Source organism: Salmo salar, chromosome 01 (assembly GCF_965601325.2).
Source record: "Salmo salar chromosome 01, fSalSal1, whole genome shotgun sequence".
Classification (NCBI taxonomy): domain Eukaryota; kingdom Metazoa; phylum Chordata; class Actinopteri; order Salmoniformes; family Salmonidae; genus Salmo; species Salmo salar.
In genome coordinates, this window is record NC_138291.1 from 881,122 (window position 1) to 904,000 (window position 22,879).

At 42.8% G+C, this 22,879-nt stretch overlaps 1 pseudogene across 1 annotated transcript in view; it reads right to left on the bottom strand.

Annotated features, from left to right (window-relative positions):
* The window catches only part of LOC106578259 (attractin-like), a 115,307-nt pseudogene that overhangs the window by 6,222 nt on the left and 86,206 nt on the right, over window positions 1–22,879 (bottom strand). The window contains exons 20-23 of the transcript XR_014379040.1: window positions 16,468–16,561; window positions 14,138–14,190; window positions 6,553–6,647; window positions 5,775–5,853 (exon numbers count right to left, since the gene is read on the bottom strand). The product of XR_014379040.1 is annotated as an attractin-like (transcript). The remainder of the gene's footprint in view (window positions 1–5,774; window positions 5,854–6,552; window positions 6,648–14,137; window positions 14,191–16,467; window positions 16,562–22,879) is intronic.

Genomic DNA, 22,879 nt, shown 5'->3' on the forward strand with positions numbered 1-22,879 from the left:
GCTCCTGTGCTGTTGGAAGAGTGTCGGACTGCTGTAACAATTGTCCACAAACAGTTGAAGTTGGAAGTTTACATACACCTACATTTAAACTCCGTTTTTCACAATCCCTGACATTTAATCCCAGTAAAAAATCCCTGTTTTGGGTCAGTTAGGATCACCACTTTATTATAAGAATGTGAAATGTCAAAATAATAGCAGAGAGAATGATTTACATTCCCAGTGGGTCAGAAGTTTACATACACTCAATTAGTATTTGGTAGCATTGACTTTAAATTGTTTAACTTGGGTCAAACGTTTCGGGTAGCCTTCCACAAGCTTCCCACAATAAATTGGGTGAATTTTGGCCCATTCCTCCTGACAGAGCTGGTGTAATTGAGTCAGGTTTGTAGGCCTCCTTCCTTGCACACGCTCTTTCAGATCTGCCAACACATTTTCTATAGGATGGAGGTCAGGGCTTTGTGATGGCCACTCCAATACCTTGACTTTGTTGTCCTTAAGCCATTTTGCCACAACTTTGGAAGTATGCTTGGGGTCGTTGTCCATTTGGAAGGCCAATTTACGACCAAGCTTTAACTTCCTGACTGATGTCTTGAGATGTTGCTTCAATATATGTGCAGTTGCAAACCGTAGTCTGGCTTTTTTAATGGCGGTTTTGGAGCAGTGGCTTCTTCCTTGCTAAGCGCCCTTTCAGGTTATGTCGATATAGGACTCGTTTTACTGTGGCTATAGATACTTTTGTACCTGTTTCCTCCAGCATCTTCACAAGTACGTTCATCTCTAGGAGACAGAACGCATCTCCTTCCTGAGCGGTATGACGGCTGCGTGGTCCCATGGTGTTTATTCTTGCGAACTATTGTTTGTACAGACGTGGTACCTTCAGGCGTTTGGAAATTGCTCCCAAGAATGAACTAGACTTGTGGAGGTCTAGCATTATTTTCTGAGGTCTTGGCTGATTTCTTTTGATTTTCCCATGATGTCAAGCAAAGAGGCACTGAGTTGGAAGGCAGGCCTTGAAATACATCCACAGGTACACCTCCAATTGATTCAAATTATGTCAATTAGCCTATCAGAAGCTTCTAAAGCCATGACATTTTCTGGAATTTTCCAAGCTGTTTAAAGGCACAGTCAACTTAGTGTATGTAAACTTCTGACCCACTGGAATTGTGATACAGTGAATTATAAGTGAAAATCTGTCTGTAAACAATTGTTGGAAAAATGGCTTGTGTCATGCACAAAGTAGATGTCCTAACCAACTTGCCAAAACTATAGTTTGTTAACAAGAAATTTGTGGAGTGGTTGAAAAACGAGTTTTAATGACTCCAACTTAAGTGTATGTAAACTTCCGACTTCAACTGTAGAAAGTGTGTCCCTTGCTGAGATGAGGAGCCACGGACCCAGACACCCCAAGCCCCTCATAATGTTGGATGTCAGTGCTGGACCCTGTGTAAACTACAATGTCTTGGACAAATCCTGTCTTCACGTTGCACATGACAAAGAACTTGACCCCAAACCGGTGCCTTTTGGAGGAAATATATTGACGGAACGCCAGCCTACCTTTCCCTAACATCCGTTATTCATCAATGCGTAGGTCCTTGGATGGCACAAAGACCCGACCAAATGCTGATGTCAGGCTGGTAAGAACATTTCTTATTTTGTATTACGGGTCATTTAGGATGGCAGTAGCATTGTTGACGAAATGCACGCATCGCAGCAGAACTAGGAAGAGGTCTTGGGAAAAGAGGGTGGCAAAGAAGGGAGTTGCAAACATAGGATCTGTGCTCCAGTATTCTCTTAGGGAGTTCTTCTTTACTATCCCCATGAGAAGGACTGTCACCAAGAAGGTATACATTTCAATAATTGTGGTTGTCACCCATTTAGCGAGTTTCCCCCTCACTCCTGGCTCTCTATTCTCCTGTAGCTCCAAGGCATAGCGATTGATCTCCTGTACTAAACAACAACAAAAAAATATCCAGAATTTCCGCATTTGTGAGGTGTCTCCTTTTGAAAGACATTGCTAATGCTACAGCTTAGCTCACTAGCTACATACAGAAACAACAACACTGAACGGCTCAGAGTGAGAGGTTACGTGATTGACTGCCGGCACGCGCCATTTATATCAATAAATAACTATCAGAAAATGTTTTGTGGTAATTATTGATATATTTACTGTTTTATTCATATGTTTTCAAGTACCGGTGATAAATCATGCATTCCAATTCTTGCATAGATTGTAATGGGCACATATTATGTGTGTAAAATACTTTTTGGAAGTTTTTACTGATTATGATGAGCTAAGCTAATTCCAGCTGTGTGTGGCGCCATGTTTGTTGACATACAATGCATTCTGGGTTTCACTGTAATCGTCTGTCGGACCAAAGATGTTATAACAAAATGAGGTGAGTAAGGGTTCACAATTCTTTTTTGAGAACTTCCGGAAATGAATGGTGGGATGTGAACGATGGTAGACAACACACCCCCTTCAACATGCATACTATAAAACAGACCACACTCATCTTGTTTTCTCTTATTATCTTTGGTGTCTGTGAGAGAGAGAGAGAGAGAGAGAAAAAGCATGGCAGCACGCAGAAACTACCCATCGTCGGATTACTTTCGTTTACTAGAGAGTGGTAAGCTCACCCGTGATGTGATTAATTATAAATAGTAATTTCCCATTAGTTCCTGCCACGGCAGCAGCTACCCCGGGGGTCCCCGTTCCTGCGGCGCGCCCCGGGTTTATTATGAATCCCCATTAGTTCCTGTTAAGGAAGCAGCTACTCTTCCTGGGGTTTATTATGAATCCCCATTAGTTCCTGCTAAGGAAGCAGCTACTCTTCCTGGGGTTTATTATGGATCCCCGTTAGTTCCTGTCAAGGCAGCAGCTACTCTTCCTGGGGTTTATTATGGATCCTTATTAGTTCCTGCCAAGGCAGCAGCTACTCTTCCTGGGGTTTATTATGGATCCCCATTAGTTCCTGCCAAGGCAGCAGCTACTCTTCCTGGAGTTTATTATGGATCCCCGTTAGTTCCTGCCAAGGCGGCAGCGACTCTTCCTATGGTTTATTATGGATCTCCATTAGTTCCTGCCAAGGCAGCAGCTACTCTTCCTGGGGTTTATTATGGATCCCCATTAGTTCCTGCTAAGGAAGCAGCTACTCTTCCTGGGGTTTATTATAGATCCCCATTAGTTCCTGCCAAGGAAGCAGCTACTCTTCCTGGGGTCCAGCAACATTAAGGCAGTTAAATACAATAAAAAAATATCACATGACATTTCATAACACTTTTCACAACATATTAAGTGTTGGTTGAGGTTTTCGGTTTAGTGAATGAGTCGCTGTAGTAGCCGACGTGTTATCCATATTATAACAGGGTGTAAAGTCATAACACATACGTCTTTCTATCAGCAGACTGATCGATAATGTCAAAAGCTGCACTGAAGTCTAACAAAACAGCTCCCACAATCTTTTTATCAACAATTTCTCTCAGCCAATCATCAGTCATTTGTGTAAGTGCTGTGCTTGTTGAGTGTCCTTCCCTATAAGCATGCTGAAAGTCAATTGTCAATTTGTTTACTGTTACATAGCATTGTATCTGGTCAAACACAATTTTTTTCCCCCAGAAGTTTACTAAGGGTTGGTAACAGGCTGATTGCTCGGCTATTTGAGCCAGTAAAGGGGGATTTACTATTCTTAGGTAGCAGAATGACTTTAGCTTCCCTCCAGGTCTGAGGGCAACACGCTCTCTAGTAGGCTTAGATTGAAGATGTGGTAAAAAGGAGTGGCAATATCATCACCATCCAGATAGTGACTGTTAGCACTTGGTGGTCTATAGCAGCTTACCACCAGAATGGGCTTTAGGTGAGGCAGATGAACCTGTAGCCATATTACTACAACAGTATTTATAGGAATGTGGTTCTGAATAGAGATCGTAGCCCTGTTGGCATTTCTGTCTTTTCTGTAGATGTTTTATCCATGTATTGCTATCAATATTTATTTAACCCTTATTTTACCAGGTAGGTTGACTGAGAACACATTCTCATTGACCTGGGGAATAGTTACAGGGGAGAGGAGGGGGATGAATGAGCCAATTGGAAGCTGGGGATGATTAGGTGGCCGTGATGGTATGAGGGCCAGATTGGGAATTTAGCCAGGACATCGGGGTTAACACCCCTACTCTTACAATAAGTGGCATGGGATCTTTAATGACCACAGAGAGTCAGGACACCTATTTAACCTCTATGGGCTAGGTGGGACGCTAGCGTGCCACCCGTGGTGCACTCCATCAACAGCAGGTGCATTTCAAGAGCGGCAAATTTGAATCCAAATAAATGTCAAAATTCAAATTTTTCAAAAATACAACTATTTTACACCATTTGAAAGATAAACATCTCCTTAATCTAACCACGTTTTACGATTTCAAAAAGGTTTTACGGCGAAAGCATAAATTTAGAGTATGTTAGGACAGTACATTTACAAGAGTTGTGTGTAATGTTTTGTCAAGTCAAAGACAGGGTCACCAAAACCATAAAACCAGCTAAAATGATGCACTAACCTTTTACAATCTCCATCAGATGACACTCCTAGGACATTATGTTAGACAATGCATGCATTTTTAGTTCTATCAAGTTCATATTTATATCCAAAAACAGCGTTTTACTATGGCATTGATGTTGAGGAAATCGTTTCCCTCCAATAACCGGCAGTCAAGTCAGCGTCACAAATTAAATAATTAAAATTAGAAAACATTGGTAAAATATTATATTGTCATTTAAAGAATTATAGATTTACATCTCTTGAACGCAATCAACTTGCCAGATTTAAAAATAACCTTACTGGGAAATCACACTTTGCAATAATCTGAGCACTGCGCCCAGAAAAATACGTGTTGCGATACAGACTAGACGTCATGTTGGGGAGATCTAAAATCGAAAATAGTATGTAAATAATCCATTACCTTTGATTCTCTTCATCAGATGTCACTTCCAGGTATCACAGGTCCATAACGAATGTAGTTTTGTTCAAAAAAGCTCATCATTTATGTCCAAAAATCTCCGTCTTGTTAGCACATGATCTAAGCCAGCCGGACTTCTCGTCATGAACGAGGGGAAAAAATATATTTCCGTTCGTTCAAACATGTCAAACGTTGTATAGCATAAATCATTAGGGCCTTTTTTAACCAGAACATGAATAATATTCAAGGTGGACGAATGCATACTATTTTATAACGTATTGGAACGAGGGTACCCAACATGAACTCGCGCGCCAGGTGTCTAATGGGACATCATCGTTCCATGGCTCTTGTTCGGTCAGATCTCCCTCCAGAAGACTCAAAACACTTTGTAAAGGCTGGTGACATCTAGTGGAAGCAATAGGAAGTGCCAAAATATTCCTCAGCCCCTGTGTTTTTCAATGGGATAGGTTTAAAGTCAATACAACACATCAGGTATCCACTTCCTGTCAGAAAATGTCTCAGGGTTTTGCCTGCCAAATGAGTTCTGTTATACTCACAGACACCATTCAAACAGTTTTAGAAACTTTAGAGTGTTTTCTATCCATATATAATAAGTATATGCATATTCTAGTTACTGGGTAGGATTAGTAACCAGATTAAATCGGGTAAAAATTTTTTATCCAGACGTGCAAATGCTGCCCCCTAGCCCTAACAGGTTAACATCCCATCCAAAATAAAATTTACACTTTTTGGAATATTTCAGAGTTAGAATCATTTATTTGACCCGTGAAGGTGTATAAAGTGTGTTATCTGTCAAGGTGTGTTACCTGTGAAGCTGGCAGCCCAGGTGATATTGAGGTTGAAGTTCTTGGAGGCGTTAATGGAAACATCCAGATCACGATTCTGCTGTGGAGAGAGGGAGGGATGAGGAGATAAATTATCTGACCTTAACCCTAAACCCTACCTCCTCGGGCGTGGCCTGACCCCTAACCTCTAACCCCAGCAGTATGGGTGTGGTCCTACCTCCTCGGGTGTGGCCTGACCCCTAACCTCTAACCCCAGCAGTGAGGGTGTGGTCCTACCTCCTCTGGCGTGGCCTGACCTCTAACCCCAGCAGCGTGGGTGTGGTCCTACCCCCTCGGGTGTGGCCTGACCCCTAACCTCTAACCCCAGCAGCGTGGGCGTGGCCTGACCCCTAACCTCTAACCCCAGCAGTGTGGGTGTGGTCCTACTTCCTCGGGTGTGGCCTGACCCCTAACCTCTAACCCCAGCAGCGTGGGTGTGGTCCTACCTCCTCGGGCGTGGCCTGACCCCTAACCTCTAACCCCAGCAGTGTGGGTGTGGTCCTACCTCCTCGGGCGTGGCCTGACCCCTAACCTCTAACCCCAGCAGTGTGGGTGTGGCCTGACCCCTAACCTTTAACCCCAGCAGCGTGGGTGTGGTCCTACCTCCTCGTGCATGGCCTGACCCCTAACCTCTAACCCCAGCAGCGTGGGTGTGGTCCTACTTCCTCGGGCGTGGCCTGACCCCTAACCTCTAACCCCAGCAGCGTGGGTGTGGCCTGACCCCTAACCTCTAACCCCAGCAGCGTGGGTGTGGTCCTACCTCCTCTGGCGTGGCTACAAAGTTGATGGAGGTGTAGTATCTGTCGTCCTCCTGAGACAGACTGAAGGTGAACTGGTAGTCTATCAGCAGGGTGTCTGGTAGGGAGATAAAACACAGCTACACGTTAGAACAGATACAGCAGGGGACAATATTACTATAGAGTCTATGGTTATCACATTGATCTAGAATATTACTATAGAGTCTATGGTTATCACATTGATCTAGAATATTACTATAGAGGTCTATGGTTATCACATTGATCTAGAATATTACTATAGAGTCTATGGTTATCACATTGATCTAGAATATTACTATAGAGTCTATGATCTAGAATATTACTATAGAGTCTATGGTTATCACATTGATCTAGAATATTACTATAGAGTCTATGGTTATCACATTGATCTAGAATATTACTATAGTGTCTATGGTTATCACATTGATCTAGAATATTACTATAGAGTCTATGGTTATCACATTGATCTAGAATATTACTATAGAGTCTATGGTTATCACATTGATCTAGAATATTACTATAGAGTCTATGGTTATCACATTGATCTAGAATATTACTATAGAGTCTATGGTTATCACATTGATCTAGAATATTACTATAGAGTCTATGGTTATCACATTGATCTAGAATATTACTATAGAGTCTATGGTTATCACATTGATCTAGAATATTACTATAGAGTCTATGGTTATCACATTGATCTAGAATATTACTATAGAGTCTATGATCTAGAATATTACTATAGAGTCTATGGTTATCACATTGATCTAGAATATTACTATAGAGTCTATGGTTATCACATTGATCTAGAATATTACTATAGAGTCTATGGTTATCACATTGATCTAGAATATTACTATAGAGTCTATGGTTATCACATTGATCTAGAATATTACTATAGAGTCTATGGTTATCACATTGATCTAGAATATTACTATAGAGTCTATGGTTATCACATTGATCTAGAATATTACTATAGAGTCTATGGTTATCACATTGATCTAGAATATTACTATAGAGTCTATGGTTATCACATTGATCTAGAATATTACTATAGAGTCTATGGTTATCACATTGATCTAGAATATTACTATAGAGTCTATGGTTATCACATTGATCTAGAATATTACTATAGAGTCTATGATCTAGAATATTACTATAGAGTCTATGGTTATCACATTGATCTAGAATATTACTATAGTGTCTATGGTTATCACATTGATCTAGAATATTACTATAGAGTCTATGGTTATCACATTGATCTAGAATATTACTATAGAGTCTATGGTTATCACATTGATCTAGAATATTACTATAGAGTCTATGGTTATCACATTGATCTAGAATATTACTACAGTGTCTATGGTTATCACATTGATCTAGAATATTACTATAGAGTCTATGGTTATCACATTGATCTAGAATATTACTATAGAGTCTATGGTTATCACATTGATCTAGAATATTACTATAGAGTCTATGGTTATCACATTGATCTTCATCAATATTACTATAGTGTCTATGGTTATCACATTGATCTAGAATATTACTATAGAGTCTATGGTTATCACATTGATCTAGAATATTACTATAGAGTCTATGATCTAGAATATTACTATAGAGTCTATGGTTATCACATTGATCTAGAATATTACTATAGAGTCTATGGTTATCACATTGATCTAGAATATTACTATAGAGTCTATGGTTATCACATTGATCTAGAATATTACTATAGAGTCTATGGTTATCACATTGATCTTCATCAATATTACTACAGTGTTTATGGTTATCACATTGATCTTCATCAATATTACTATAGTGTCTATGGTTATCACATTGATCTAGAATATTACTATAGAGTCTATGGTTATCACATTGATCTAGAATATTACTATAGAGTCTATGATCTAGAATATTACTATAGAGTCTATGGTTATCACATTGATCTAGAATATTACTATAGAGTCTATGATCTAGAATATTACTATAGAGTCTATGGTTATCACATTGATCTAGAATATTACTATAGAGTCTATGGTTATCACATTGATCTAGAATATTACTATAGAGTCTATGGTTATCACATTGATCTAGAATATTACTATAGAGTCTATGGTTATCACATTGATCTAGAATATTACTATAGAGTCTATGGTTATCACATTGATCTAGAATATTACTATAGAGTCTATGGTTATCACATTGATCTAGAATATTACTATAGTGTCTATGGTTATCACATTGATCTAGAATATTACTATAGAGTCTATGGTTATCACATTGATCTAGAATATTACTATAGAGTCTATGGTTATCACATTGATCTAGAATATTACTATAGAGTCTATGGTTATCACATTGATCTAGAATATTACTATAGAGTCTATGGTTATCACATTGATCTTCATCAATATTACTATCGAGTCTATGGTTATCACATTGATCTTCATCAATATTACTACAGTGTCTATGGTTATCACATTGATCTTCATCAATATTACTATAGTGTCTATGGTTATCACATTGATCTTCATCAATATTACTATAGTGTCTATGGTTATCACATTGATCTTCATCAATATTACTATAGTGTCTATGGTTATCACATTGATCTAGAATATTACTATAGTGTCTATGGTTATCACATTGATCTAGAATATTACTATAGTGTTAATCGTTTTTGGCCCAACGCTCTACAGCATGTCCTTTTAACATGTGGATGATTGGTGTTAAAACTCTGCCACTATTCAAACTCATATTCATTATCTACAGCACCAAACCAGTCTACATACACTACATGACCAACAGTATGTGGACACCTGCGGTCTAAACATCTCATTCCAAAATCATGGTCTTTAATATGGAGTTGGTCCCCTCTTTACTGCTATAACAGCCTCCACTCTTCTGGGAAGGCTTTCCACTAGATGTTGGAACATTGCTGCTATAACAGCCTCCTCTCTTCTGGGAAGGCTTTCCACTAGATGTTGGAACATTGCTGCTATAACAGCCTCCTCTCTTCTGGGAAGGCTTTCCACTAGATGTTGGTACATTGCTGCTATAACAGCCTCCTCTCTTCTGGGAAGGCTTTCCACTAGATGTTGGTACATTGCTGCTATAACAGCCTCCTCTCTTCTGGGAAGGCTTTCCACTAGATGTAGGAACATTGCTGCAGAGACTTGCTTCCATTCAGCCACAAGAGCATTAGTGAGGTCGGGCACTGATGTTGGGCTCGCAGTCGGAGTTCCAATTCATCCCAAAGGTGTTGGATGGGGGTTGGGGTCAGGGCCCTGTGCAGGCCAGTCCTGTTTTTCAACACCAATCTCTGAAAACCTGGCTTTGTGCACGGGGGTATAGTCATGCTGAAACAGGAAAGAGCCTTCCCCAAACTGTTGGAAGCACAGAATCGTCTAGAATGTCATTCATTACTCTAGAGAACGCGTTTCCACTGCTCCCGAGTCCAATGGCGGCGAGCTTTACACTACTCCAGCCGACGCTTGGCATTGCGCATTGTGATCTTAGGCTTGTGTGCGGCTGCTCGGCCATGGAAACCCATTTCATGACCTCCCGATGAACAGTTATTGTGCTGACGTTGTTTGGAACTCGGTAATGAGTGTTGTAACCGAGGACAGACGATTTTTATGTGTTTTTGTTTATGTTTTATGTCCTGTTCTGTGAGTTTGTGTGGCCTACCACTCCGAGGCTGAGCCGTTGTTGCTCCTAGGTGTGTCCACCTCACAATAACAGAACTTACAGTTGACCGGGGGCAGCTCTAGCAGGACAGACATTTTACAAACTGACTTGTTGTAAAAGGTGGCATCCTATGATGGTGCCACGTTGAAAGTCACTGAGTTCTTCAGTATGGGCCGTTCTACTGCCAATGTTTGTCTATGGAGATTGCATGGCTGTGTGCTCGATGTTATACACCAGTCGGCAACGGGTGTGGCTGAAATAGCCGAATCCACAAATTTGTAGTTTTGTAGAAAAAAATATATCAAAGTTATCACTATGACATTCGCAGTGACATGGAGAGCTAGAAACCCTATACCCTCCCTCTGACTAGAAACTAGTTGCAGGTTTTGAAAAGTCCCTGTTTTTTCTGACTTTTAGTCCGACCCTGTGATGTCACAGAGAAGCATTGTTTAGGACCTTCACATCTTGTAACTACAGATCATAGAAACATGCTGTTTTTACATACAGTATATATATATAAAATAATACACTGCTCAAAAAAATAAAGGGAACACTTAAACAACACAATGTAACTCCAAGTCAATCACACTTCTGTGAAATCAAACTGTCCACTTAGGAAGCAACACTGATTGACAATAAATTTCACATGCTGTTGTGCAAATGGAATAGACAACAGGTGGAAATTATAGGCAATTAGCAAGACACCCCCAATAAAGGAGTGGTTCTGCAGGTGGGGACCACAGACCACTTCTCAGTTCCTATGCTTCCTGGCTGATGTTTTGGTCACTTTTGAATGCTGGCGGTGCTTTCACTCTAGTGGTAGCATGAGACGGAGTCTACAACCCACGCAAGTGGCTCAGGTAGTGCAGCTCATCCAGGATGGCACATCAATGTGAGCTGTGGCAAGAAGGTTTGCTGTGTCTGTCAGCATAGTGTCCAGAGCATGGAGGCGCTACCAGGAGACAGGCCAGTACATCAGGAGACGTGGAGGAGGCTGTAGGAGGGCAACAACCCAGCAGCAGGACCGCTACCTCCGCCTTTGTGCAAGGAGGAGCAGGAGGAGCACTGCCAGAGCCCTGCAAAATGACCTCCAGCAGGCCACAAATGTGCATGTGTCTGCTCAAACGGTCAGAAACAGACTCCATGAGGGTGGTATGAGGGCCCGACGTCCACAGGTGGGGGTTGTGCTTACAGCCCAACACTGTGCAGGACGTTTGGCATTTGCCAGAGAACACCAAGATTGGCAAATTCGCCACTGGTGCCCTGTGCTCTTCACAGATGAAAGCAGGTTCACACTGAGCATGTGACAGACGTGACAGAGTCTGGAGACGCCGTGGAGAACGTTCTGCTGCCTGCAACATCCTCCAGCATGACCGGTTTGGCGGTGGGTCAGTCATGGTGTGGGGTGGCATTTCTTTGGGGGGCCGCACAGCCCTCCATGTGCTCGCCAGAGGTAGCCTGACTGCCATTAGGTACCGAGATGAGATCCTCAGACCCCTTATGAGACCATATGCTGGTGCGGTTGGCCCTGGGTTCCTCCTAATGCAAGACAATGCTAGACCTCATGTGGCTGGAGTGTGTCAGCAGTTCCTGCAAGAGGAAGGCATTGATGCTATGGACTGGCCCGCCCGTTCCCCAGACCTGAATCCAATTGAGCACATCTGGGACATCATGTCTCGCTCCATCCAGCAACGCCACGTTGCACCACAGACTGTCCAGGAGTTGGCGAATGCTTTAGTCCAGGTCTGGGAGGAGATCCCTCAGGAGACCATCCGCCACCTCATCAGGAGCATGCCCAGGCGTCTGTAGGGAGGTCATACAGGCACGTGGATGCCACACACACTACTGAGCCTCATTTTGACTTGTTTTAAGGACATTACATCAAAGTTGGATCAGCCTGTAGTGTGGTTTTCCACTTTAATTTTGAGTGTGACTCCAAATCCAGACCTCCATGGGTTGATAAATTGGATTTCCATTGATTATTTTTGTGTGATTTTGTTGTCAGCACATTCAACTATGTAAAGAAAAAAGTATTTAATAAGATTATTTCTTTCATTCAGATCTAGGATGTGTTGTTTAAGTGATCCCTTCGGAAAGTATTCTGATCACTTTACCTTTTCTACATTTTGTTACGTTACAGCCTATTTCTAAAATGGATGAAATAAATAAAAATACTCAGCAATCCACACAAAATACCCCATAATGACAGAGCAAAAACAAGTTTTTTATAAAATATTACAAACAGAAATAACATATTTACATAAGTATTCAGACCCTTTGCTATGAGACTCAAAATTGAGCTCAGGTGCATCCTGTTTCTACAACTTGATTGGAGTCCACCTGTGGAAAATTCAAGTGACGGCATGATTTGTAAAGCCACACACCTGTTTAGATAAGGTCCCACAGAGCAAAAACCAAGCCATGAGGTTGAAGGAATTGTCCGTATAGCTCCGAGACAGGATTGTGTCGAGGAACAGAACTGGGGAAGGGTACCAAAACATTTCTGCAACATTGAAGGTCTCCAAGAACACAGTGGCCTCCATCATTCTTAACCTTCCAGAAGGACAACCATCTCTGCAGCACTCCACCAATCAGGCCTTTATGATATTGGCCAGACGGAAGCCACTCCTCAGTAAAAGGCACATGACAGACCCGCTTGGAGTTTGCCAAAAGGCACCTAAAGGACTCTGACTATTAGAAACAAGATTCTCTGGTCTGATGAAACCAAGACTGAACTCTTTGGCCTGAATGCCAAGTGTCACATCTGGAGGAAACCTGGCACCATCTCTACGGTGAAGCATGGTGGTGGCACCATCCCTACGGTGAAGCATGGTGGTGGCAGCATCATGCTGTGGGGATGTTTTTCAGCGGCAGGGACTGGGAGACTAGTCAGGATTGAGGCAAAGATGAACGGAGCAAAGAACAGAGAGATCCTTGATGAAAACCTGCTCCAGAGCGCTCAGGACCTCAGACTGGGGCGAAGGTTCACCATCCAACAAGACAACGACCCTAAGCACACATCCAAGACAACACAGGAGTGGCTTCGGGACAAGTCTCAAAGTCTTTGAGTGGCCCAGTCAGAGCCTGGACTTGAACCCGATTACACATCTCTGGAGAGACCTGAAAATAGCTGTGTAGCGATGCTCCCTATCCAAGGATCTGCAGAGAAGAATGGAGTCACTCCGCAAATACAGGTGGCTGTAATTGCTACCAAAGGTGCTTTCACGAAGTACTGAGTAAAGGGTCTGAATACTTATGTAAATGTGGTACTTCAGGTTTTATTTTTGTAGAAATTAGCAAAAACAAAATGAGGGATTTTGTTTTTACTACATTTAAGAATAAGGATGTAAGGACTCGGAGCGATGTTCTACTCTGAGGTGTTCTACTCTGAAGGACTCAGCCTCAGCGTGATGTTCTACTCTGAAGGACTCAGCCTCAGCGTGATGTTCTACCCTGAAGGACTCAGCCTCAGCGTGATGTTCTACTCTGAAGGACTCAGCCTCAGTGTGATGTTCAACTCTGAAGGACTCAGCCTCAGCGTGATGTTCCACTCTGAAGGACTCAGCCTCAGCGTGATGTTCTACTCTGAAGGACTCAGCCTCAGTGTGATGTTCTACTCTGAAGGACTCAGCCTCAGTGTGATGTTCAACTCTGAAGGACTCAGCCTCAGCGTGATGTTCCACTCTGAAGGACTCAGCCTCAGCGTGATGTTCTACTCTGAAGGACTCAGCCTCAGCGTGATGTTCTACTCTGAAGGACTCAGCCTCAGTGTGATGTTCCACCCTGAAGGACTCAGCCTCAGCGGGATGTTCCACCCTGAAGGACTCAGCCTCAGCGTGATGTTCCACTCTGAAGGTAGATTGGAGTTCCACTTACAGTAACACGTTCCTTTCAGAGGGTTTCCTTGGTAACGGTTCTCCACCTCACACCTGAGGGAAAGCAGAGGAAAGGGAATAAAAGGGATTTAAATTTCGAAACAACAACGTGAAGGGTAAATCAATAACTTATATGAATCCTTCTGTGACTTAACAACTGACTCTGAAACCATGGAGTCAATGACTACACAGCGGGGTAGGATCATAATGACAGAATGAGAAGAATAAGTAGGTCGACATGTACTGAGTTAGTTAGTTATAGTGGTCTGAACTGTACTGAGTTAGTTAGTTATAGTGGTCTGAACTGTACTGAGTTAGTTAGTTATAGTGGTCTGAACTGTACTGGAGTTAGTTAGTGGTCGACGTACGAGGTGATCAGGGTGGAAACAGACTTACTGCTATGTACTATGTACTAAGTGTGCAATATGTATGTACTAAGTGTGTAATGTGTATGTACTAAGTGTGTAATGTGTATGTACTAAGTGTGTAATGTGTCCTGTAGTGTACTAAGTGTGTAATGTGTACTGTAGTGTACTAAGTGTGCAATGTGTCCTGTAGTGTACTTACAGGTGGTAGTGGTCTGAACTGTACTGAGTTAGTTAGTTATAATGTGTATGTACTAAGTGTGTAATGTGTCCTGTAGTAATGTGTACTGTAGTAATGTGTACTGTAGTGTACTAAGTGTGTAATGTGTACTGTAGTGTGTACTGTAGTAATGTGTACTGTAGTGTGTACTGTAGTAATGTGTACTGTAGTAATGTGTACTGTAGTGTGTACTGTAGTAATGTGTACTGTAGTGTGTACTGTAGTAATGTGTACTGTAGTGTACTAAGTGTGTAATGTGTACTGTAGTGTGTACTGTAGTAATGTGTACTGTAGTGTGTACTGTAATTAATGTGTCCTGTAGTGTGTACTGTAGTAATGTGTACTGTAGTGTGTACTGTAGTGTGTACTGTAGTAATGTGTACTGTAGTGTGTACTGTAGTAATGTGTACTGTAGTGTGTACTGTAGTAATGTGTACTGTAGTGTGTACTGTAGTGTGTACTGTAGTAATGTGTACTGTAGTGTGTACTGTAGTAATGTGTACTGTAGTGTGTACTGTAGTGTGTATTGTAGTAATGTGTACTGTAGTGTGTACTGTAGTAATGTGTACTGTAGTGTGTACTGTAGTAATGTGTACTGTAGTGTGTACTGTAGTGTGTACTGTAGTAATGTGTACTGTAGTGTGTACTGTAGTGTGTACTGTAGTAATGTGTACTGTAGTGTGTACTGTAGTAGTGTGTACTGTAGTGTGTACTGTAGTAATGTGTACTGTAGTGTGTACTGTAGTAATGTGTACTGTAGTGTGTACTGTAGTGTGTACTGTAGTAATGTGTACTGTAGTGTGTACTGTAGTGTGTACTGTAGTAATGTGTACTGTAATGTGTACTGTAGTAATGTGTACTGTAGTAATGTGTACTGTAGTAATGTGTACTGTAGTGTGTACTGTAGTAATGTGTACTGTAGTGTGTACTGTAGTAATGTGTACTGTAGTGTGTACTGTAGTAATGTGTACTGTAGTAATGTGTACTGTAGTAATGTGTACTGTAGTGTGTACTGTAGTGTGTACTGTAGTGTGTACTGTAGTGTGTACTGTAGTAATGTGTACTGTAATGTGTACTGTAGTAATGTGTACTGTAGTGTGTACTGTAGTAATGTGTACTGTAGTAATGTGTACTGTAGTAATGTGTACTGTAGTAGTGTGTACTGTAATGTGTACTGTAGTAATGTGTACTGTAGTAATGTGTACTGTAGTGTGTACTGTAGTAATGTGTACTGTAGTAGTGTGTACTGTAGTAATGTGTACTGTAGTGTGTACTGTAGTAATGTGTACTGTAGTGTGTACTGTAGTAATGTGTACTGTAGTGTGTACTGTAGTAATGTGTACTGTAGTAATGTGTACTGTAGTGTGTACTGTATTAATGTGTATTGTAGTGTGTACTGTAGTAATGTGTACTGTAGTAATGTGTACTGTAGTAATGTGTACTGTAGTAATGTGTCCTGTAGTGTACTTACAGGTGGTAGTGGTCTGAACTGTACTGAGTTAGTTAGTTATAATGTGTATGTACTAAGTGTGTAATGTGTCCTGTAGTAATGTGTACTGTAGTAATGTGTACTGTAGTGTACTAAGTGTGTAGTGTGTACTGTAGTGTGTACTGTAGTAATGTGTACTGTAGTGTGTACTGTAGTAATGTGTCCTGTAGTGTGTACTGTAGTAATGTGTACTGTAGTGTGTACTGTAGTATGTACTGTAGTGTGTACTGTAGTAATGTGTACTGTAGTGAACTTACAGGTGACAGCGGTCTCCTTTGATGCCCTTGGTGGTGCAGAAACACTTCCCGTTGTTAGTGTTACATATACCGGCATGGCCATTACACTGGCACGCTGTAATACAACATTATCACATGAATATAACAACATTATCACAGTAATATACCTGGCACGCTGTAATACAACATTATCACATGAATATAACAACATTATCACAGTAATATACCTGGCACGCTGTAATACAACATTATCACATGAATATAACAACATTATCACAGTAATATACCTGGCACGCTGTAATACAACATTATCACATGAATATAACAACATTATCACAGTAATATAACAACATTATCACAGTAATATACCTGGCACGCTGTAATACAACATTATCACATGAACATAACAACATTATCACAGTAATATAACAACATTATCACATGAATATAACAACATTATCACATGAATATAACAACATTATCACATTAATATAACAACATTATCACATTAATATAACAATCATGGGTCGTTATAGAATGAACAGTTACACTGACAATAACAAGGAAAGCCAAATGACCAAAGGCAGGGCCTGAAGTTATTTATAAGAGATCAGACAACATGTTTTCTCAGGACTCTTTTGTTGTTACAGTATGATGTTCTGATGTGTATAAGGAGGAGAATCCAGCCACAGCACTGGGGTATTTGGTCAAATTATTCTGGCCAATTGTTGACAAGCATGTACCTGTTAACACGAGAACCGCCACAGGCCACCAGCCACTAACGTTTCATTTTGTCATTTGAAAAAAAAAATACAAATCGGCCCAAAAAAATGTAATAAACTATGTCCTGACTTTTCCTAAATGTTTGTATTTTACGCTGCTCATTGGTCCGAATTTTTAAATCACAAACAGAGACGTATTTAGAGCCTTTTAAACGTTTGGTTTTTTTTCAAACCTGTTCCCAACTTAATCCGGCAAGACGGCTGCAGGATGTTGGTACCTCAGCCAGGCTCTAAGACAATGTGCTGCAGGATGTTGGTCCCCAGCCAGGCTCCAAGACAATGTGCTGCAGGATGTTGGTCCCCAGCCAGGCTCCAAGACAATGTGCTGCAGGATGTTGGTCCCCAGCCAGGCTCCAAGACAATGTGCTGCAGGATGTTGGTCCCCAGCCAGGCTCTAAGACAATGTGCTGTAGGATGTTGGTCCCCAGCCAGGCTCCAAGACAATGTGCTGTAGGATGTTGGTCCCCAGCCAGGCTCCAAGACAATGTGCTGCAGGATGTTGGTCCCCAGCCAGGCTCCAAGACAATGTGCTGTAGGATGTTGGTCCCCAGCCAGGCTCCAAGACAATGTGCTGTAGGATGTTGGTCCCCAGCCAGGCTCCAAGACAATGTGCTGTATCTTGTTGGTCCCCAGCCAGGCTCCAAGACAATGTGCTGCAGGATGTTGGTACCCAGCCAGGCTCTAAGACAATGTGCTGCAGGATGTTGGTCCCCAGCCAGGCTCCAAGACAATGTGCTGTAGGATGTTGGTCCCCAGCCAGGCTCTAAGACAATGTGCTGCAGGATGTTGGTACCCAGCCAGGCTCCAAGACAATGTGCTGTAGGATGTTGGTCCCCAGCCAGGCTCCAAGACAATGTGCTGTAGGATGTTGGTCCCCAGCCAGGCTCTAAGACAATGTGCTGCAGGATGTTGGTCCCCAGCCAGGCTCCAAGACAATGTGCTGTAGGATGTTGGTCCCCAGCCAGGCTCCAAGACAATGTGCTGTAGGATGTTGGTCCCCAGCCAGGCTCCAAGACAATGTGCTGCAGGATGTTGGTCCCCAGCCAGGCTCCAAGACAATGTGCTGTAGGATGTTGGTCCCCAGCCAGGCTCCAAGACAATGTGCTGTAGGATGTTGGTCCCCAGCCAGGCTCCAAGACAATGTGCTGTATCTTGTTGGTCCCCAGCCAGGCTCCAAGACAATGTGCTGCAGGATGTTGGTACCCAGCCAGGCTCTAAGACAATGTGCTGCAGGATGTTGGTCCCCAGCCAGGCTCCAAGACAATGTGCTGTAGGATGTTGGTCCCCAGCCAGGCTCTAAGACAATGTGCTGCAGGATGTTGGTACCCAGCCAGGCTCCAAGACAATGTGCTGTAGGATGTTGGTCCCCAGCCAGGCTCCAAGACAATGTGCTGTAGGATGTTGGTCCCCAGCCAGGCTCTAAGACAATGTGCTGCAGGATGTTGGTCCCCAGCCAGGCTCCAAGACAATGTGCTGCAGGATGTTGGTACCCAGCCAGGCTCTAAGACAATGTGCTGCAGGATGTTGGTCCCCAGCCAGGCTCCAAGACAATGTGCTGTAGGATGTTGGTCCCCAGCCAGGCTCTAAGACAATGTGCTGCAGGATGTTGGTACCCAGCCAGGCTCCAAGACAATGTGCTGTAGGATGTTGGTCCCCAGCCAGGCTCCAAGACAATGTGCTGTAGGATGTTGGTCCCCAGCCAGGCTCTAAGACAATGTGCTGCAGGATGTTGGTCCCCAGCCAGGCTCCAAGACAATGTGCTGTAGGATGTTGGTACCCAGCCAGGCTCCAAGACAATGTGCTGTAGGATGTTGGTACCCAGCCAGGCTCTAAGACAATGTGCTGCAGGATGTTGGTCCCCAGCCAGGCTCCAAGACAATGTGCTGTATCTTGTTGGTCCCCAGCCAGGCTCCAAGACAATGTGCTGTAGGATGTTGGTCCCCAGCCAGGCTCTAATGAGTCTCTCATCACGGAATGAACGGGCAATAATTGTGCACATTACTTCACAATTGAATAAAACTTGAAATTTAAAATAGGTCTAACTGAATGATAAGGAGGGTGAAGAGGTGGATTTAATTTAGAAAGACAACAGTAATGATGAGTTTGTATTATGCCTATTTACCAGCAACAAATCATTTGACCGCACGCCTTGCAGGTCGATACCATTCTCTTTTACGTTTTACTTTGTAAAAAAGAAGCTGTCATGGGACAGTTTTGTTTAGTGTAACTCTATGACTAATCAAAGTTATTGTAAAGGAAATTATAACATGCTATGTGTTGTAGTAGGCCTTCAGAATAATGCAAAGTGTCACACCCTGATCTGTTACACCCTGATCTGTTTCTCCCTGATCTGTTACACCCTGATCTGTTTCACCCTGATCTGTTTCACCCTGATCTGTTTCTCCCTGATCTGTTACACCCTGATCTGTTTCACCCTGATCTGTTTCACCCTGATCTGTTACACCCTGATCTGTTTCACCCTGATCTGTTTCACCCTGATCTGTTTCACCCTGATCTGTTTCACCCTGATCTGTTTCACCCTGATCTGTTTCACCCTGATCTGTTACACCCTGATCTGTTTCACCCTGATCTGTTTCACCCTGATCTGTTTCACCCTGATCTGTTTCACCCTGATCTGTTACACCCTGATCTGTTTCACCCTGATCTGTTACACCCTGATCTGTTACACCCTGATCTGTTTCACCCTGATCTGTTTCACCCTGATCTGTTTCACCCTGATCTGTTTCACCCTGATCTGTTTCACCCTGATCTGTTTCACCCTGATCTGTTTCACCCTGATCTGTTACACCCTGATCTGTTTCTCCCTGATCTGTTTCACCCTGATCTGTTTCACCCTGATCTGTTTCACCTGTTCCTGTGATTGTCTCCACCCCCTCCAGGTCTCTCTGCCCCAGTGTATTTATCCCTGTGTTTCCTGTCTCTCTGTACCAGTGTATTTATCCCTGTGTTTCCTGTCTCTCTGCCCCAGTGTATTTATCCCTGTGTTTCCTGTCTCTCTGCCCCAGTGTATTTATCCCTGTGTTTCCTGTCTCTCTGCCCCAGTGTATTTATCCCTGTGTTTCCTGTCTCTCTGCCCCAGTGTATTTATCCCTGTGTTTCCTGTCTCTCTGCCCCAGTGTATTTATCCCTGTGTTTCCTGTTTCTCTGTCCCAGTGTATTTATCCCTGTGTTTCCTGTCTCTCTGCCTCAGTGTATTTATCCCTGTGTTTCCTGTCTCCCAGTGTATTTATCCCTGTGTTTCCTGTCTCCCAGTGTATTTATCCCTGTGTTTCCTGTCTCTCTGCCCCAGTGTATTTATCCCTGTGTTTCCTGTCTCTCTGCCCCAGTGTATTTATCCCTGTGTTCCCTGTCTCTCAGTGTATTTATCCCTGTGTTTCCTGTCTCTCTGCCCCAGTGTATTTATCCCTGTGTTTCCTGTCTCTCTGTCCCAGTGTATTTATCCCTGTGTTTCCTGTCTCTCTGCCCCAGTGTATTTATCCCTGTGTTTCCTGTCTCTCAGTGTATTTATCCCTGTGTTTCCTGTCTCTCTTTCCCAGTGTATTTATCCCTGTCTTTCCTGTCTCTCTGCCCCAGTATATTTATCCCTGTGTTTCCTGTCTCCCAGTGTATTTATCCCTGTGTTTCCTGTCTCCCAGTGTATTTATCCCTGTGTTTCCTGTCTCTCTGCCCCAGTGTATTTATCCCCGTGTTTCCTGTCTCTCAGTGTATTTATCCCTGTGTTTCCTGTCTCTCAGTGTATTTATCCCTGTGTTTCCTGTCTCTCTGCCCCAGTGTATTTATCCCTGTGTTTCCTGTCTCTCTGCCCCAGTGTATTTATCCCTGTGTTTCCTGTCTCTCAGTGTATTTATCCCTGTGTTTCCTGTCTCTCTGCCCCAGTGTATTTATCCCTGTGTTTCCTGTCTCTCTGTCCCAGTGTATTTATCCCTGTGTTTCCTGTCTCTCTGCCCCAGTGTATTTATCCCTGTGTTTCCTGTCTCTCAGTGTATTTATCCCTGTGTTTCCTGTCTCTCTGTCCCAGTGTATTTATCCCTGTGTTTCCTGTCTCTCTGCCCCAGTATATTTATCCCTGTGTTTCCTGTCTCCCAGTGTATTTATCCCTGTGTTTCCTGTCTCCCAGTGTATTTGTCCCTGTGTTTCCTGTCTCTCTCCCCCAGTGTATTTATCCCTGTGTTTCCTGTCTCTCTGCCCCAGTGTATTTATCCCTGTGTTTCCTGTCTCTCTGCCCCAGTGTATTTATCCCTGTGTTTCCTGTCTCTCTGCCCCAGTGTATTTATCCCTGTGTTTCCTGTCTCTCTGCCCCAGTGTATTTATCCCTGTGTTTCCTGTCTCTCTGCCCCAGTGTATTTATCCCTGTGTTTCCTGTCTCTCTGCCCCAGTGTATTTATCCCTGTGTTTCCTGTCTCTCTGCCCCAGTGTATTTATCCCTGTGTTTCCTGTCTCTCCGCCCCAGTGTATTTATCCCTGTGTTTCCTGTCTCTCAGTGTATTTATCCCTGTGTTTCCTGTCTCTCAGTGTATTTATCCCTGTGTTTCCTGTCTCTCTGCCCCAGTGTATTTATCCCTGTGTTTCCTGTCTCTCTGCCCCAGTGTATTTATCCCCGTGTGTCCTGTCTCTCTGGTCCAGTTTGTCTTGTATGTTTAGTCAAGTCAACCAGCGTTTTTTCCCCGTACTCCTTTTGCTATTCTGTTTTTGATTGTCTTCCTGGTTTTGACCCCTGCCTGACTCTGGACTACTTTCCTGCCTGCCTGGTCATCCTGCCTGCCCTGACCTTGATTCTGCCTGCCCTTCTGTACCTCCTGGACTCTGAACTGGTTTTGACCCTCTTGCCTTCCCCCTATTGGATGAATACATATTGTAAGACTCCAACCATCTGCCTCCTGTGTCTGCATCTGGGTCTGGCCTTGTGTCATGATACAAAGCATATCTTTGACTCTATCCTAGTTCGAAACTACACCTAAACTACACCGAAACTACATTTCACACATAATAGGAGTTAGTCTATGAAGATTGACAATAAATCTGATGAGTGACAATATCAGGCCTATCAGTTGTCAAATGTGACTTGTTTCAGGAAACATATTTGAACGTAAATGTGCAGGTCTTTTCCCAGGAATACCCGTGCTGTCCTCAGCACGCTCACGCGGCAGCGTTGCTCTGGCTACTAAGAAAAAAACTAGTAATTCAACATAAAATGTAAATATGCTATTCTGCCATCAATGGATGAACGGGCAATAAAACCAGATAGAAACTGATAAAGGGGCATGTGACTTCAGTTTAGTTTTGGTTAGCGCTGATGTCAAAATCAAACTACTTGGCTTTCCATTAGTGGGGAAAGATGAAACCAGGCCAGTGGGTGAGTGACTGTCTGAGACTGTGGATTTGAGACTCGTTGTCACGGTTTTCGTAGGAAGGAGCGGACCAAAGTGCAGCGTGTCTGTCGTTCCACATTTTATTTATTTGGTTGACATGCTTCGAAGTACGGTAATGGAATATTTAGAATTTTATTGTCACGAATTGCGCCATGCGCGCGACACTTCTTTACTATTTCGGATAGTTTCTGGAACGCACGAACAAAACGCCGCTATTCGGATATAACGATGGATTATTTTGGACCAAACCAACATTTGTTA